This window comes from Pleurodeles waltl, chromosome 12, assembly GCF_031143425.1.
Source record: "Pleurodeles waltl isolate 20211129_DDA chromosome 12, aPleWal1.hap1.20221129, whole genome shotgun sequence".
In the NCBI taxonomy this organism is placed as follows: domain Eukaryota; kingdom Metazoa; phylum Chordata; class Amphibia; order Caudata; family Salamandridae; genus Pleurodeles; species Pleurodeles waltl.
Window position 1 is genome coordinate 43747269 of NC_090451.1, and position 17851 is coordinate 43765119.

The 17851-nt window shown below is 50.9% G+C and overlaps 1 long non-coding RNA gene across 1 annotated transcript in view; it reads left to right on the forward strand.

Moving 5' to 3' along the window:
* The first annotated feature begins 11353 nt into the window (after positions 1-11353).
* Positions 11354-17851, forward strand: part of LOC138266976 (uncharacterized) — a 29140-nt gene continuing 22642 nt past the window's right edge. The window contains exon 1 of the long non-coding RNA XR_011199765.1: positions 11354-11905. This is a non-coding gene — a long non-coding RNA (uncharacterized lncRNA). The remainder of the gene's footprint in view (positions 11906-17851) is intronic.

Below are 17851 nucleotides of genomic sequence, written 5' to 3' on the forward strand. Positions count from 1 at the left end.
TGGTCTCCTGACCAGTGACGATACTGCTGCCCTCCTGGGCACTGACTCTGGCGGTGGTCTCCTGACCAGTGACAATACTGCTGCCCTCCTGGTCACTGACTCTGGCGGTGGTCTCCGGACCAGTGACGACAGTGCTGGCGGTGGCGTCCCGGCCGGCGGGGAGGATGGCGCCCTTCTCCACCGTGCTGCTCTTCCCAGACTGTGCAGACTTCTTATGGCCCTTCACCACCTTTGGAGGAGTCACAGCTGACTCTGCACTCCCCCTGGGACCCTTGTGAGCAGTTTTGCCGCCAGGAGTCTTCACCCTGTCCCGTCGGCCACTTTCCAACTTGAGGTGTTTTATAGGGGGTGGACTGGCAGTGCTTTGGCTCCGTGTCACACTGGCTGCCCCGGTGGCCGGTACACCCCACACACCTTTAACACGCACCACTGGTACTGGACTGTTTTTGGCTGAGGTGCTACTACAGGACCTATCAATTGGAGGCGTCGGCGTGGGGGCAAAGAGGTCAATGTTGCTGAGGAAGAGTTGCTGATGAAGACTGGGATGGGTAGCTGGAGGGGGTCTGGGAGTGGAGGAAGAGGAGGTGGTTGTAGGAGGTGTAACCTTAGGTGATTTGGGTGCAGGTACTGGAGGCTGTCGTGAGGTGGATGGATGTTGGGTGTGTGGGTGCCCGCGTTTGTGTACTTTGGGGGGGGGCGTCACAGACACACTGGGAGTGGACACAGGGGACGTGTAAATGGTAGTGGGGGTGGTGAGTGCAGGTGAGCGGGGTGTGGTGCTGGGTGTTCTGGTGCGAGTCCTAGTGGCTGTAGATGTAGTGCATGCAGGTGAGAGTGTAGACGACACTGGGAGGGAGGAGGGAGACGACGACGAGGGGGACACAGTGGAGGCAGTGGATGTTGCTGTGTCTGTATGTGGGTGATGCTTGTGTGAGTGCCTGTGGGTTGTGTGGTGCTTATGTTTGCCTGAGCTACTTTTGTGAGTTGAGGTGTATGCATGCTTGTCTGATGGTGTGCTTGGGATAGGCTGGGGTACAGGGGATTGGGTCTGGGTGGAGGAAGTTGGAGGGGGGAGGCTAGACACAGGGACAATGGCTGCCATCAGTGCTGAGGCCAGAGATTGCAGGGTTCGATGAAGGGCAGCCTGACCAGAATGAATGCCCTCCAGGAATGCATTACCGTGTTGCAACTCCCTTTCAACACCCTGGATGGCATTCACAATGGTAGACTGCCCAACAGTGAGTGACCTGAGGAGGTCAATGGCCTCCTCACTGAGGGCAGCAGGGGTGATAAGGGCAGGGGCTGAGGTGCCTGGGGCGAAGGTGATGCCCACCCTCCTGGGTGAGCGGGCACGGGGCGAACGCTGAGGGGCTGCTGGGAGGGCGGTGCTGGTAGGGGAGGTGGCGGCTGTACCTGTAGAAGTGGGGGTCACAGATGGTGCCGCCACCACAAGGGAGCTCCCATCGGCGGACGAGTCCGTGTCGCTGTTTGGTGATCCGGTGACCGACGTGAAGCTCCCCTCGCCCTCCGTCCCACTGGTGTATTCAGAGTCTGTGGTGTGGCCCTCCATGGCCATGTGGGATGCAGCCCCCTCGTGCTCCGGTGCCACTGTACCTCCGCCTGATGATGCTGATGCACAAAGGAACAGGGAGAGCACAAAAAGGAGGGGGGGGGACAGAAGAAATACAGGTTGAGTGCATGGCTTACCGCTACCGTTGGCGGACAATACAGACACAGCAGCCACCTGCACTACGCCATGCTCTTGGCCTCTACAGATGCAATTCCTGGGATCTAGCCTACATGGCTATGGTGGACATCTGCACACATAGATGCCACAGGGGCATGTATGCCTGTACTTGGCACTCTACTGAGGTGGGGTGGAGTGCCACATGGCCTGCATTACGGAGGGGCCTAGCCTACGGAACTCGCCCTGGCCTAGGGAAACCCACAGCCCTCCTCCCCCACCCAGACCCCTCCACTGCGCGCAAAGTCCCCAGAATGAGAGTGTACTCACCCCCTTGTGTCTGCTGTGATGCCCTCAAGCGCCCATCTAACTCCGGGTAGGCCACCGCCAGGATCCTGAACATCAGGGGGGTCATGGTGCCCCGGGCACCCCTCCCACGTTGGGAGGCCATCCCCAGCTGAGCCTCCTTCATCTTCTTGCTCCAGCGGCGAATGTCCTCCCATCTTTTCCGGCAGTGGGTGCCCCGTCTCTGGTGGACCCCCAGGGTCCGGACGTCCTTGGCGATGGCACGCCAAATGTCCTTCTTCTGGTGGGCGCTGACCTACATGACATGCACAGGGGAAGAAGAGAAGTCATTACCAACTGCACCGTCGATGTGAGTGGCCCCTATCCCTACCATGTGGCACATGCATTCACAGTCCGTCATGTTCCCTGAACTCCGCCCCCTTCCAACTAACATCCAGCCCTCTCCACCCAGGCATAGCCCATACAACGTGCTCCCTGTGTACTTACCTGTTGGTCTGGAGGACCGTAGAGTAGCGTGTACTGGGGGAGGACCCCGTCCACGAGCTTCTCCAACTCCTGAGCAGTGAAGGCAGGGGCCCTTTCCCCGGACGCAGCAGCCATTGTCTCTTCCAGACCGAGGTCACAGCAGCACTTGCAGTGTAGGTCCTCTCCTGTCAAAGATCAGGTATCGAGTAATTGAACAGATAGAAAATGGCGGTGACGTCCGCGGCGGTGCGTATCATCACCACCGGCGCACTTCATCATTGGCTCCTGGGACCCATAGGGTCCAATGTTAACCAATGCAGCATTGCGCCGCGATCTACGACCGCCTACCGCGACGGTGTACAACGCCAGCGCAGATACCTCACATCCCATTGTCCCAGTTTAGAGGTCATGCAGCCGCCATTTCAGGGGCCCACATGGCTTCATTTACTACTGCGTCACACATACCTAGGCCTACACTAAACACACATACAGGAAGAGTGTTGTGTTTGGTGTCGTGTTCTGTGTATCTGTGGGTACATACCTGCGAATTTGTTGACTCTGTGGTCGCTGTTGTCCTTCCTAGGCACAGTCAGTTGGGACATTTGAGAAGATGGCGGAATCCTCCGGTGTACCGACCGCTGGTGGACCTGCTGACAATGGAGGAGCGACATTTAATCATCACCTACAGGTTTGACCGTGCCACTATCTAGGAACTATGTACCCAGTTGGAGCCAGACCTGATGTCACCAATCCGCCATCCCACTGGAATCCCCCCTGACGTGCAGGTGCTGTCAGTGCTCCATTTCCTTGCAAATGGGTCTTTTCAGACAACAGTGGCCATGGCATCAGGGATGTCCCAGCCTATGTTTTCCAACGTGTTGTCCAGAATGTTGTCTGCCCTGCTGAAACATGTAAGGAGCTACATCGTTTTCCCTCAGGTGGAGGGTTTGGCTAAAGTTAAAGGTGACTTCTATGCCCTTGGACATATCCCCAACATCATAGGTGCAATTGATGGGACCCATGTAGCTCTGGTCCCCCCGCAGGAGTGAAGAGGTGTATAGGAACCGGAAGAGTTATCATTCTATGAATGTACAGATGGTATGTTTAGCAGACCAGTACATCTCCCAGATCAATGCTATGCTCCCTGGCTCTGTGCATGACGCCTACATCCAGGCGTCATGCACAGTAGGAATAGCAGTATCCCGGTGTGATGGGTCAACTCCAGAGGCACCGTGTGTGGCTATTATGGGACTCTGGTTGCCCTAACCTGTCCTGGCTATTGACCCCAGTGAGGAATCCCAGAACGAGGGCAGAGGAACGCTACAATGAGGCCCATGAACGGACTAGGAGGGTGATCGAACGCACCTTTGGCCTCCTGAAGGCCAGATTCAGGTGCCTACATATGACAGGTGGTTCCCTATTCTACTTACCGAAGAAGGTGTGCCAGATCATCATCGCCTGCTCGATGCTTCACAATCTTGCTTTGCGACGCCAGGTGCCTTTTCTGCAGGAGGATGGTCCAGATGGCGGTGTTGTGGCAGCTGTGGAGCCTGTGGACAGTGATGAAGATGAAGCTGAGGAAGAAGACATAGACAACAGGGAGTCAGTCATACAGCAATATTTCCAGTGACACACAGGTGAGAACATTTTATTTAACAATTACATTCACTTTCACACTTCTACCTCTATCCTGTCTGTCATTTAGTAGCAGTATTTGGTAACTGAGTTGTACCTTTCTATTACGGTTTCACAGGTGTGGTTACCAACGTGTGTCATCTGCTTGCATCCTTCATGGCCTTGTGATGTGTGACATAGGTATGTTGGCATTACAATTGAAAATGCATTTTGACACTGTCATTGATTATGCAAATTTACCAAATCACAGACTGACTCCAGATTGTTTTGTGCTTCAAGGGTGTTTATTTAAGTGTTAAAAAATGGAGGGGGGTTGTAATATGGTGATGGGGGATGGTGGGGGAATGTCCATGGCAGAGTCCAGTCTATTGGTCACACAGGTGCACTGTCCATATGGGCATAGGAAGTGGAGCTGGGGCAGTTTAAGTATGGACAGGGTAACAAAGTGGGACAGTGGGAGGACAATCAGGGTGGTCTCATTTCGTGGCGGGGGTCTGGCCATCTTGCTCATTCCTGTTCCTGGATCTCAGGGACCGCTTGCGGGGTGGTTCTCCGTCTGCAGGGGGTGGGGTGCTGGTGTGGTGGTCCTGTGGTGGGGCATCCTGTCCACTAGCGCCGGCGGAGGTGGTGGGCAGTTCATCGTCCAGGCTAGTGTCAGCGGCCCCTTGGAATGCCACGGTGTCCCTCATGGTCTTCTGTATGTCCTTCAGCACCCCTACGATGGTGCCCAGGGCGAAGCTGATGGTTCTGAGCTCCTCCCTGAACCCCAAATACTGCTCCTCCTTGGCCTGTCCTCCCTCTGTCACACAGCAGCCCTCCCAGTTCCCCTGTGTTCCTGTGCCTCCGTCCCCTGGACTGTGTGCCCACTACCACTGACCCCAGGTCCCTGTTGTTGTTGGGATGGTGGGTTATCCTGGGTTCCCTGTAGTGGTGGACACACAGCTGATTGATGTGTCCTGGGTACAGAGATATGGGCCCGCTGGGTGGGTGCTGTGCTGCTGTTACCAGAGGGTGGAAGGTCAGTGTTGGGCTGTGCCTGTGCAAGGGGAACCGACTGTCCCGAGGCCCACGATGGTCCGGGCTGGTCATCAGGATCCAGTAGGGCAGAGCTGCTGTCGTCACTGTGGGCCTCTTCTGTGGGTAGAGTGGAGATGTCTGGACCCTCCTGTGTGTTGACGTTCCTTAGTGGTCCTGCAGGGATATAAGAGCATGATTATTGCATGTGTGTGTGTAATGGTATGCAGTGGGTGGGTGTGCGTGTACCCCAGTGCAAGCATTCCTGTGTGTGGGTTTGTGTAATGATGGTTAGGGGGTTGTTATGGGTATGTGCAGTGAGCATGCTTTGGTGAGGGGTGACCATGCTTAGTTGTGTCATGCAGGGCTTGGTGTTGGGATGAGTGGTTTGTGTTATTAGTACATCAGTGAGGAGTTGGAGTGCTAGGGGAGGGGGTGAGGGTGGGGGGGTGTGGTAGCATGCAGGTAGGGTGGGGGATATGATAGTTAAGATTTGACTTACCAGTGTCCATTCCTCCACCGACTCCTCCGAGGCCCTCAGGATGCATGATGGTCAAGACTTGCTCCTCCCATGTTGTTAGTTGTGGGGGAAGAGGTGGGGGTCCGCCGCCAGTCCGCTGTACCGCGATGTTGTGCCTGGAGACCACGGAACGCACCTTCCCCCGTAGGTCATTCCACCTCTTCCTGATGTCCTCCCGATTTCTTGGATGCTGACCCACAGCGTTGACCCTGTCCACGATTCTGCGCCATAGCTCCATCTTCCTGGCTATGGAGGTGTGCTGCACCTGTGAGCCAAATAGCTGTGGCTCTACCCGTAGGATTTCCTCCACCATGACCCTGAGCTCCTCCTCGGAAAACCTGGGGTGTCTTTGGCGTGACATGGGGTGGTGTGGGTGAAGTGTGTGGTGGTGTAAGTGTTGATGTGTGTGGTGATGTGTAGTGGTGTGTAGTGTTTTGAGCGTGGAATGTTGTATGGGTGATGGTGTTGTGTGCCTCTGGGTTCTCAATTGCTGTGCTCTCTGTCTCTCGGCTTCCTCAAAACATTTGGTCGTAGGGGTTTGTATGTGATGTGGGTGTGTGTTTTATATTGAATTGGGTGTGTGGGAGTGGTGTTTGTATGTGTATCAGGTGTGTGTATTTGGAATTGTCCAATGTGGCGGTGTTTTGGAGATGTGTGTGTATTTTGAGTGCGGCGGTGTGTACCGCAAATGGAATACCGCGGTTGAAAGACCGCCGCGTGGATTCGTGGGTCGTGATAGCATGGGCGTGTTTCTGTTGGCGTGACGGTGGAGGAATTGTTTTCGCCAGTTTAACACTGACCTTTGGTGTGGCGGACTTGTGTGGGTGTCTGAATTTCGGCGGATTCCGAGATGTGGGTCATAATAGCTGTGGCGGAATTCCGCGGCCGCGGCGGTGTATTGGCGGTCTTCTGCACGGCGGTAAGCGGCTTTTACCACCAATGTTGTAATGACCCCCTATATAATTTGGCAGTTCCACACTGCAGTAGACAGTCAACCCCTGCTGCATACTTTGACTCCTCATTGCTCTATAATTCCAGTGGACCACGGGTTAGGATCAGAGTTTACATTTTGAGTTCTCACAGTACAATCTTTTCAGTCCTTGTTATTCTTGTAGGAAAAAGACAACCCCAGAGTGCATCAGTTTATCAAAGCCCAGTTGTTGCATCGACCCATCTATTCTAAGCAGGTGGTTGATGGCTGTAAAGTTGGGTCCATTATTTCCATCAATTGAGGGGGGAAGAAATGCAGGAATGTGCCCTGTGTCACTTGTCGAAGGTGGCTGCGGGTCGCATAGGGGATTTAGTCCCAGGATTTAGTTATCAAAAAGAAAGAACACCCGTAGGGAAAATTCTCTCTAGAACACATGGCAAGAGACCATGATAGAAAAATAGAGGCACAAAGTAAAGGTACAGATCATTGAAAAAGTAGAAACATTCAAACCCCTAATACTTTTTTTTCCTCTCAAACCCAACAGTGAATTCGTCAACATGCAAAATCCCTCAGTCTCTGGCTGGGTGCTGGATTAGGCCGCAAATGATACCTCTTACCTGACCTGTGGTCTCCTCGCAACCCACATCACATGTTGTTGGCACAGGAGCGGGCCCATGAGCCTGCTGATCACCCAGTTCCTCCTGCGCCAGAATTTCCTCACCTCCGTCTTTATCACGGACATTGTCTCCCCCATTCTCACAGGAAGCTTCGATCCGTTTGAAACAAGCTATGTTCTGGGTGACTTGCCGCCCACCTTTCTGGGCAGTCACCATAGTCCCATTTATTTGGATCATCTTCCACCGTCCTGACTCATATGGAGTCCGAAATTTGCCACTCGGACGTCGTTTTTTCAGCACCACAAGATCATCCACTTGAAGATCTGGTTCTTCTCTGATTGCTTGCTTTTCGATTGGTCATCCTTTGTCTCTGCTGGGCTGCTTCCACATTCAATTCTGTCGGCTCCCAATTTAGCCCAGCTGGAATACAATCCCTCAGGGGCTGTCTAAACATCAAAGCTGCTGGAGCGCAGCCAATGGTGCTTTGAGGCATTTGCCTGTATGCCTGCAGAAACCCTGTGCATACACCACTCAACATCCTCCCCGTGTTTCACCCAGATTCGGAGAGCTCTATTGAGAGTCTGCATGCATCTTTAGCTTGCGGTCAATAGGGCGTGATCTTTTGGTGATGAATTGCCAGGTAACCTAACTAATCTTGGAACTCTTAGCCCTGAATCGGCGGACTGTTATCAGTTCGAATCTCATCAGGGAGGCCAACTATTGAAAAGTTTTTTTCAAGACTGGTTTTATGTTTTCAAAAGGCATTGATGCAGCTAACTCCACCATGGGGAATCAAGTACAGGAGTCTATCATGACTACCGTCAGCCTCCCATCAGGAAAACTTCCAAAGTCCATGCTGATCTTTGACCATGGCTTGGAGCTGGGTGGCTCCATGATCACCGGAGCAGCGGACTGACCGATAGCGATGATGGCACAGGAGTGGCACCTTGCAACAAGAGTATATACCATGGCATCCATGCCAGGGAACCACATCTTGGCCCTAAGGTGAGCTTTGGTCTTAGCGGCCCCTTGGTGTCCTTGGTGAGCCAGGTCAACAACCCGGTCCCACATATGCAGCGGAAGCACTGTTTTTGGGCCTCGCAATAAAAGACCATGACTCCCAACTGACAGTTCGTCTCTTATTCTCCAGATTCCTTGCATGGCCACCTGTTCCTCTTGGTCAAGCGACCTTGTGCCTTCTAGAAAGCGCTTCCACTCATGCCGCTTAAAAGCATCTTTGCCACGGCCGATAACCGGGTCTTTCCCCGATGCTCCGGCTATCTCCTCTAGTGTTAGAGCCACGGGACAGGCCGCTTGCACCACCATCTTGACGAAACATTCTATTCTTTCTCCTTCATCCTCAGACCTTCCTCTGGTTGAGACAAAGGTGGGTGCCTCGACAGATAATCAGCTGGGATGTTTACTCCCGGCCGGTGGGCAACCTTGAACCTGTAATGCTGAAGCAAAACAGCCCAGCGATCAATCCTCAGGGGAGCCAAATACGTGGATCCCGCAAACAGCAACACAAGGGGTTTGTGATCTGTTATCACCTAGGATTCCTGGCCGTACAGGTATAGGTGAAAATGCTGGCAGGCCCAGTGGATTGCCAGCACATCTCTTTCGATCTGTGCATAGCGAGCCTCCACCACTGACAAGGCTTGGTTGGCGTACGCCACAGGTGCCCATTCCTGGTCACGCTGTTCCTGTAGTAGAACCGCACCTAGCCCAACCGGATTAGCATCCACAACTACCTCAGTCTTTCTCCTGGGGTGTAAGTAGGCCATTGTCACCTTCTCCAGCAACGCTTCCTTCACATTCTGAAATGCCTTGCCTGCGTCAGGACTCCAGCCCCACTTGGTATCAGCTTTCAGTAATCGTCGCAAAGGTTTGCCCATAGTAGCCAAATGAGGTATGAAATGACTGCAGTATGTTGCCATACCCAGGAAGCTCCTGACTTCGGTGGCGTTTCGCGGAACTGGTGCACTGAAATGCCATCCACCTTCTTGGGGTCCACTCTTAACCCCTCACAAGAGAAAATGTATCCGAAGAAATCGATTGAGTTTTGGTAAAAATGCGCATTTCTTCTTGTGAAGTTTGAGACCTGCATCAGACAAACGCTACAGCGTGGCCCTCAACCAGGGGTGATGGTCTTCCAACTTCTCAGAGAAGATCAGAATGTCATCACTTAGGTTCAGCACACCCTCCAGACCGGACAGTGTCTCTCTAATGGCATTCTGAAAGACTTCAGCGGCTGATGACACACCAAAGCTGAGCCTTTTGAAATGCCGTAGCCCCACGTGCGTGGAAAAAGTAGTAATGTTCCTGCTATCTGGGGCTAACTCCAGCTGGTGATAGTCGGAGTTTAGGTCAAGTTTTGAGAACCATTGTGCGCTGTTTAAGTCTGCAACAATCTTGTCCATCGTAGGTGTGATGTGCCATTCTCTCTTAATAGCAGATTCGGCAGCCACATATCAACACATAAGCGAATTGCCCCAGGCTGCTTGGATTTTGGTGCGATCACCAATGGCGATACCCACGGAGTAGGCCCCGTAACCTTCTCAAACACCTCTGGCCCTCTAGGGCTTGCAGCTCTGTCTCAACCGCCAGTCTGAGATGAAATGGAACACAGCGGTGCCACAGCGCAGTGGGGGCCACTGCAGGGTCAATGTGCAACTCAAACTGCTTCCCCTTGAGCTTTCCCTGTCCTACAAATAACTGTGGGAAGTCATCAAGTATGGCCTCTGCATTCGTGCCGTGGACCTGACGTGCAAAGAAGACAAGTTCCAGGTCTTCGGCTGTGTGGCATCTGAGAATGGGTACCCCTGTTCCCTTTAACTACATGAAACTTGGCTTTTGTCGAACGACCCCGGCTAACCACTTCCATGTCAATGGCACCTCGCACTGGGAGCAGATCTCGCCCCACCGTAGGTGTAGATTTTTGTGTTGCAGGGCACTAGTTGTGGCCTCGGGGACAACTGGTCGTACAGCATACTGTCCATCACATTAACCGACTCCCCAGTGTCAATCAACACGGTTGCCCTGGCACCATGCTGCACATGGGGGGCGGGCGTCCATTCTGTTGCCCCCTCCCGTGAATGAAATGACAAAAATGTCTTCCTTCTCTTCATCATCGTATCTTACACTTCCTGACCCTCCTGCGCCTCCATCTGTGCTTTCTGCAATTGTCAGTCGCCTTACTGAGGAAGTCTTGTCCGGTGTGGTCCTCTGTCTGAAATGTCCAGCTCGACACACTCTGGCGAAGTGATTCATCTTCCCACACTTATTGCAGTTCTTTCCTCTCACTGGGCACAGGCCAGGTGTTTTGTGGTCATAGCCGCATCTATTGCACACTCTTTCACATTGTTTTTGGGCACATGGCAATCTCTGTCTGACTGGACGTGTTTGCAGAGTGTCAACCTGTTCCTCCTTCACCATGGGATGCTTGGCAATACTGGACGCGCCGCTGATGCCTGTCCTCTTGCGGCAGCCATTGCGTCTGCATGTGTGGCTAAGAGCTCAAGTGAGCTGGCGAGGATCAGTATCTCGTCCAAAGTGATGCCTGGCTGTTCGTAATATAAGTTTCCGTAGCATGTTGGAACGGCATTCCTAAATCTGTGCACGGATCTCTTCGTGCTTGTTCAGGCCTACGCAGGTACTTGCTAATTTCCTCAATCTGGCGTAGAACATATCCACCGACTCTGTCTCAGTTTGCTGTGCTTGGTGGAGCTTAAACCTTTTATAATCTAGATTCAATTGGGGATCAAAGTACAGGTTCAGTGCGGCAACCGCTGCATCAAAGTCATTGGCTGCACCCGTATTTGGGGGAGTGCTAAAGAGCTCATACAATTCATCCCCACGCAAGTGCAACATCAGGGACCTACGCACTGCACCATCCGTCTCCCTCGTGGCACAGAAGTACTTGTCCAAACGGGCAAGCCAATTACGCCATCAGGCGCCGTTGTGGCAGGATCCGCCAGCTAGCTGAAAGGGAGCAGCGCTGCCACCGACTAATGGACTCCCCCAATGGGTGGTGAAGGCTGCTGGTCCTGGTTCTGCTGCAACTAACTCATCACGGTTGCCTGTCACCACTTGCACCACGGACATGCTTATTCAGTGGCCCTGCAGGCCAGTGTCTCTACTGCTGGGGTCCCCCCTGGAGGTGAGAGACATCAAGTCTTTACTGTGGCTTGCTTTCTGTTTTATTGCTTTTTTTTTTTTTTTAGGAATATTGGGCCTGTAGCTAATTCCTTTATCTTTTTTTTCCACACTTGTGTTCGAGACCTGTCACCTTTTTTTTTCTTTCATACCAGGAGTACTTCTCTCTTCCGACAGACTCCTGGAATGAGGTGTGTTCTTGTTCACTGTTGCAGTGTTAGTTTTGTCACCCCTTTATTTTCAGGCCTCTGCACGTGGCCACGCTCAGACCAACAGTGCAGGGGCAGAAGAGCTGCATCACTTCTCCAGGCACCCACGGGGCAGCTTCAGGGCAGGGCCTCTCTCTTGCCGGCAGCGTCGCAGGAAGAGCCGTGCCTCCAGACCGGCATGGACAAGGAGCGCCGCCTCCGCAGCGGGAACCAAGCAGCAGTGGCCGGGCCTCGTCAATGTCACGAGGCTCCCCCTCCTGCTACAGCACCGCAGGACGAGGAGGGGGGAATGTCGATGGCTCCAGAGCACGCACACACCTGTGCCAAAGCAGATACCAGTGCGCTCCTCCCAGAGAGCGGCGCGCCGAGGTGAGTGGTGAGATGAGGTCCCTAGGCTACGGAGCGCAGCACAACAGTGGTTATTCACCCTCTTAGCCAATGTAGAAGGTGGCTGGGGGGGTCGCATAGGGGCGTGCTGAAGGAAGACACACGCATAGCATGGTTAGTTTGGAGCTGCTGCCCGGGTCAACGGCACTCCACTTTATTCACTCCACGCAGCAAACCCAACCCCCTTGACCTTCGCTGGACACAAAGTATGGGAGAACCCAGGTGGCTCTCTATATCACTGGGTCTCTGCATGCTGTTCCCCCACCTGGAGACTTGTATTCCCCCTTATTTCACGAGCAGGTACTGGCTGGAATGGAAAATTCCAGCGTGCATAAGAGATAACAAGGAACCTTAACCGAGGGCCCATGCGGATGATTTGTGACGGGACGAGTCGTACGAATGGCCGGCAGGTGGGGCTGGGACAGCTGCTGCCCCACAAACCTTTCATATGCCAGGTCTTTCATGAAATATACATATTTCAATAAAGGGCCGCCTGACTTTCACGGTTAAGGCAGATGGCGTGTTTGACGCACACGTACAAATAAACCAATTTCCCTTTTCATGAAATGTCCCAACTGTTGCCCCCCTTCCTCCCCTTTAAAAGTGCCGTGTCACTCGGCGTGCTCTGGGGCAGCTCGGGCGCTTGTTCCTTAGAAAGAGGAACTCCACGCGGTCCTGGCGCGCAGCCGGCGCCTGCGCAGGGCTCTCTCTCGCCTCCAGCTCTCGCCAAGAACTTTTTTTCCCAATTATTATTATTTTTTCCATGGAACCTGGCAGACTCAGACCTGTTTTTCTTTTTTTTTCAGCGAGTTGTGATTTTTTTCCTCCTTTTTTTCTTTTTCCCGAGCCAGGGCCGCCGCGTGTTTGCAGGAAACAGAGCCAAGTGGGTTTCCTGAACGTGTGAGAGAGGAAGCGCTGTAATAGGCCGCATTAGTGGATAAAAATAACCCGATATATAAGGAAGGCTCGGGTCCCCCTCGCCTCAGTCCCGCTCCGGCCTCTCGGCTGGCGGCTGCAGCAGGTGGCTCGCCTCCCCGAGGCGCCCTCCTTCAGCTTTTCCAACTGCCGGAGGGGACAGAACAGAGTCCCCTTGATCAGAGAAAGGCCTGGCTCTTGCTGACGAACAGTTTGTGGGTTTGAAAACCTTTCCTGTAGGTTTGTGTTCGGTTCCTCGGTGGACGTCCAGTGAACCCGGCTGAAAGCGCACCCTGGAAGCCTGTTCCCGAGGGCGGCCCTCTAACCCTACACAGACCGCGGACCTCAGGCACCCACAGCCGTGAAATACCTGCAATGCGCTTGTCACTATAAAATCTCAAAACAAAACCCAACAATGCACACATGGCATAATGCCACCAGATCAAGTGAAAAAATACACTGTAGGCCATGACCAATTATAACACTGTAAAAACAAAAACCAATACACGTCATCACAGCACAATATTATACAAAAAACAAAACACATGGCATGACATAAAATCACATAGCCCCGCAAAACAACACATGACACATAGCAATGCCTACCATTAAATAACAAAGCAAAACAACAGGTATCCTGGCATATCTGACACAACGAATACATAACACCGTGGGCTATACCGACTTGTAGCACACTGTGAAAACTCAAACCAGTGCGTGACATACCAGCTTAACATAATGTAACAGCGTATGGCATGGCATAAGATCAAATATCAACAAACAACATGACATGACATAATACAACATAACAAAAACACCTTGGAATAAAAACACAGAACATAATACTATCAAAGCCACGCGTAAGATGATACTACATGAAACATAATGTGGCAATACATAATGTGACATGACATAAAATATAACTGCGCATAACATACTAACACACATATCGAGAACATAATTAGACATGTCAACAAACAACGTATCAGTACAACACATAACATACCATGATATGACATAAGGTAATTTAACAACACAGCACATACCACTGCATGACATAAAATACTACAGCAACACACCATGACCTAACAGAATATTACTTAAGATAATGTGGCAAAAAGAACATACTATGAAAATTAGCAACACAAAATTACACGTAGTGTGAGATCAGCGCTACAGCATGACATGATATGAAAAAGCAACACATAATATAATCACAACATAACCTCACAAGATACATAAAACAACCTACAACATAATATACCAAAACAATACAACACATACATGACATTATATAGAATTAAAATTCCCAACATAATGTAACAATGCAACACATGTCATGAGAAAATATGTGTCTTACTTTTAACGTTAGTTCTCCAGTATTGGAATGTTTCATAGAGTCACATGCTTGAATCATTCCCCGTAGCTGAGATGGGATTCTGTGGCAGGACTGGAGGTTTAGGATTATGCTTTCTCTTTCATTTACTGACAACAGAGCAGCCAATGAAAACAATAAAAACTTTAACCCCTTCGCTGCCAGGCCTTTTCCCCCTCCTGTGCCAGGCCTTTTTTTGCCTATTTGGGGCAGTTCGCGCTTAGGCCCTCATAACTTTTTGTCCACATAAGCTAACCAAGCCAAATTTGCGTCCTTTTTTTCCAACATCCTAGGGATTCTAGAGGTACCCAGACTTTGTGGGTTCCCTTGAAGGAGGCCAAGAAATTGGCCAAAATACAGTGAAAATTTCGTTTTTTTAAAAAAAAATGGAAAAAGTGGCTGCAGAAGAAGGCTTGTGGATTTCCCCCTGAAAATGGCATCAACAAAGGGTTTGTAGTGCTAAACTCAGCAGCTTCCTAGCTTTCAGGAACAGGCAGACTTGAATCAGAAAACCCAATTTTTCAACACAATTTTGGCATTTTACTGGGGCATACCCCATTTTTGCAATTTTTTGTGCTTTCAGCCTCCTTCCAGTCAGTGACAGGAATGGGCATGAAACCAATGCTGGATCCCAGAAACCTAACCATTTCTGAAAAGTAGACAAAATTCTGAATTCAGCAAGGGGTCATTTGTGTAGATCCTACAAGGGTTTCCTACAGAAAATAACAGCTGAAAAAGAAAAATATTGAAATTGAGGTGAAAAAAACATCAATTTTTCTCTACGTTTTACTCTGTAACTTTTCCCTGCAATGTCAGATTATGGAAAGCAATATACCGTTACGTCTGCTGGACTCCTCTGGTTGCGGGGATATATAGGGCTTGTAGGTTCATTAAGAACCCGGGGAACCCAGAGCCAATAAATGAGCTGCACCCTGCAGTGCGTTTTCATTCTATACCGGGTATACAGCAATTCATTTGCTGAAATATAAAGAGTAAAAAATTGCTATCAAGAAAACCTTTGCATTTCCAAAAAGGGCACAAGATAAGGTGCTGAGGAGCAGTGGTTATTTGTACATCTCTGAATTCCGGGGTGACCATACAAGCATGTGAATTATAGGGAATTTCTCAAATAGATGTCTTTTTTACACACTCTCCTATATTTGGAAGGAAAAAATGTAGAGAAAGACAAGGGGCAATAGCACTTGTTTTGCTAATCTATGTTCCCCCAAGTCTCCTGATAAAAATGATACCTCACTTGTGTGGGTAGGCCTAGCGCCCGCGACAGGAAACGCCCCAAAGCGCAACGTGGACACATCCAAAATTTTGGGAGAAAACAGAGGTGTTTTTTGCGAAGTGCCTACCTGTAGATTTTGGCCTGTAGCTCAGCCGGAACCTAGGGAAACCTACCAAACCTGTGCATTTCTGAAAACTAGAGACCTAGGGGAATCCAAGGAGGGGTGACTTGCGGGGCTCGGACCAGGTTCTGTCACCCAGAATCCTTTGCAAACCTCAAAATTTGGCTAAAAAAACACATGTTCCTCACATTTCTGTGGCAGAAAGTTCTGGAATCTGAGAGGAGCTACAAATTTCCTTCCACCCAGCGTTCCCCCAAGTCTCCCGATAAAAATGATACCTCACTTGCGTGGGTAGGCCTAGCGCCGGCGACAGAAAACAGCACAAACCGCAACGTGGACACATCCTAAATTTTGGAAAAAAACAGAGGTGTTTTTTGCGAAGTGCCTACCTGGAGATTTTGGCCTCTAGCTCAGCCGGCACCTAGGGAAACCTACCAAACCTGTGCATTTCTGAAAACTAGAGACCTAGGGGAATCCAAGGAGGGCTGACTTGCGGGGCTCGGACCAGGTTCTGTTACCCAGAATCCTTTGCAAACCTCAAAATTTGGCTAAAAAAACACATGTTCCTCACATTTCTGTGGCAGAAAGTTCTGGAATCTGAGAGGAGCTACAAATTTCTTTCCACTCAGCGTTCCCCCAAGTCTCCCGATAAAAATGATACCTCACTTGTGTGGGTAGGCCTAGCGCCGGCGACAGGAAACAGCCCAAAGCGCAACGTGGACACATCCTAAATTTTGGAAAAAAACAGAGGTGTTTTTTGCGAAGTGCCTACCTGTAGATTTTGGCCTCTAGCTCAGCCGGAACCTAGGGAAACCTACCAAACCTGTGCATTTCTGAAAACTAGAGACCTAGGGGAATCCAAGGAGGGGTGACTTGCGGGGCTCGGACCAGGTTCTGTCACCCAGAATCCTTTGCAAACCTCAAAATTTGGCTAAAAAAACACATGTTCCTCACATTTCTGTGGCAGAAAGTTCTTGAATCTGAGAGGAGCTACAAATTTCCTTCCACCCAGCGTTCCCCTAAGTCTCCCGATAAAAATGATACCTCACTTGCGTGGGTAGGCCTAGCGCCGGCGACAGGAAACACCCCAAAGCGCAACGTGGACACATCCTAAATTTTGGGAAAAAACAGAGGTGTTTTTTGCGAAGTGCCTACCTGTAGATTTTGGCCTCTTGCTCAGCCGGCACCTAGGGAAACCTACCAAACCTGTGCATTTCTGAAAACTAGAGACCTAGGGGAATCCAAGGAGGGGTGACTTGCGGGGCTCGGACCAGGTTCTGTTACCCAGAATCCTTTGCAAACCTCAGAATTTGGCTAAAAAAACACATGTCCCTCACATTTCTGTGGCAGAAAGTTCTGGAATCTGAGAGGAGCTACAAATTTCCTTCCACCCAGCGTTCCCCCAAGTCTTCCGATAAAAATGATACCTCACTTGCGTGGGTAGGCCTAGCGCCGGCGACAGGAAACACCCCAAAGCGCAACGTGGACACATCCTAAATTTTGGGAAAAAACAGAGGTGTTTTTTGCGAAGTGCCTACCTGTAGATTTTGGCCTCTAGCTCAGCCGGCACCTAGGGAACCTACCAAACCTGTGCATTTCTGAAAACTAGAGACCTAGGGGAATCCAAGGAGGGCTGACTTGCGGGGCTCGGACCAGGTTCTGTTACCCAGAATCCTTTGCAAACCTCAAAATTTGGCTAAAAAAACACATGTCCCTCACATTTCTGTGGCAGAAAGTTCTGGAATCTGAGAGGAGCTACAAATTTCCTTCCACCCAGCGTTCCCCCAAGTCTCCCGATAAAAATGATACCTCACTTGCGTGGGTAGGCCTAGTGCCGGCGACAGGAAACACCCCAAAGCGCAACGTGGACACATCCTAAATTTTGGAAAAAAACAGAGGTGTTTTTTGCGAAGTGCCTACCTGTAGATTTTGGCCTCTAGCTCAGCCGGCACCTAGGGAAACCTACCTAACCTGTGCATTTCTGAAAACTAGAGACCTAGGGGAATCCAAGGAGGGCTGACTTGCGGGGCTCGGACCAGGTTCTGTTACCCAGAATCCTTTGCAAACCTCAAAATTTGGCTAAAAAAACACATGTCCCTCACATTCTGGAATCTGAGAGGAGCTACAAATTTCCTTCCACCCAGCGTTCCCCCAAGTCTCCCGATAAAAATGATACCTCACTTGCGTGGGTAGGCCTAGCGCCGGCGACAGGAAACACCCCAAAGCGCAACGTGGACACATCCTAAATTTTGGAAAAAAACAGAGGTTTTTTTTTCGAAGTGC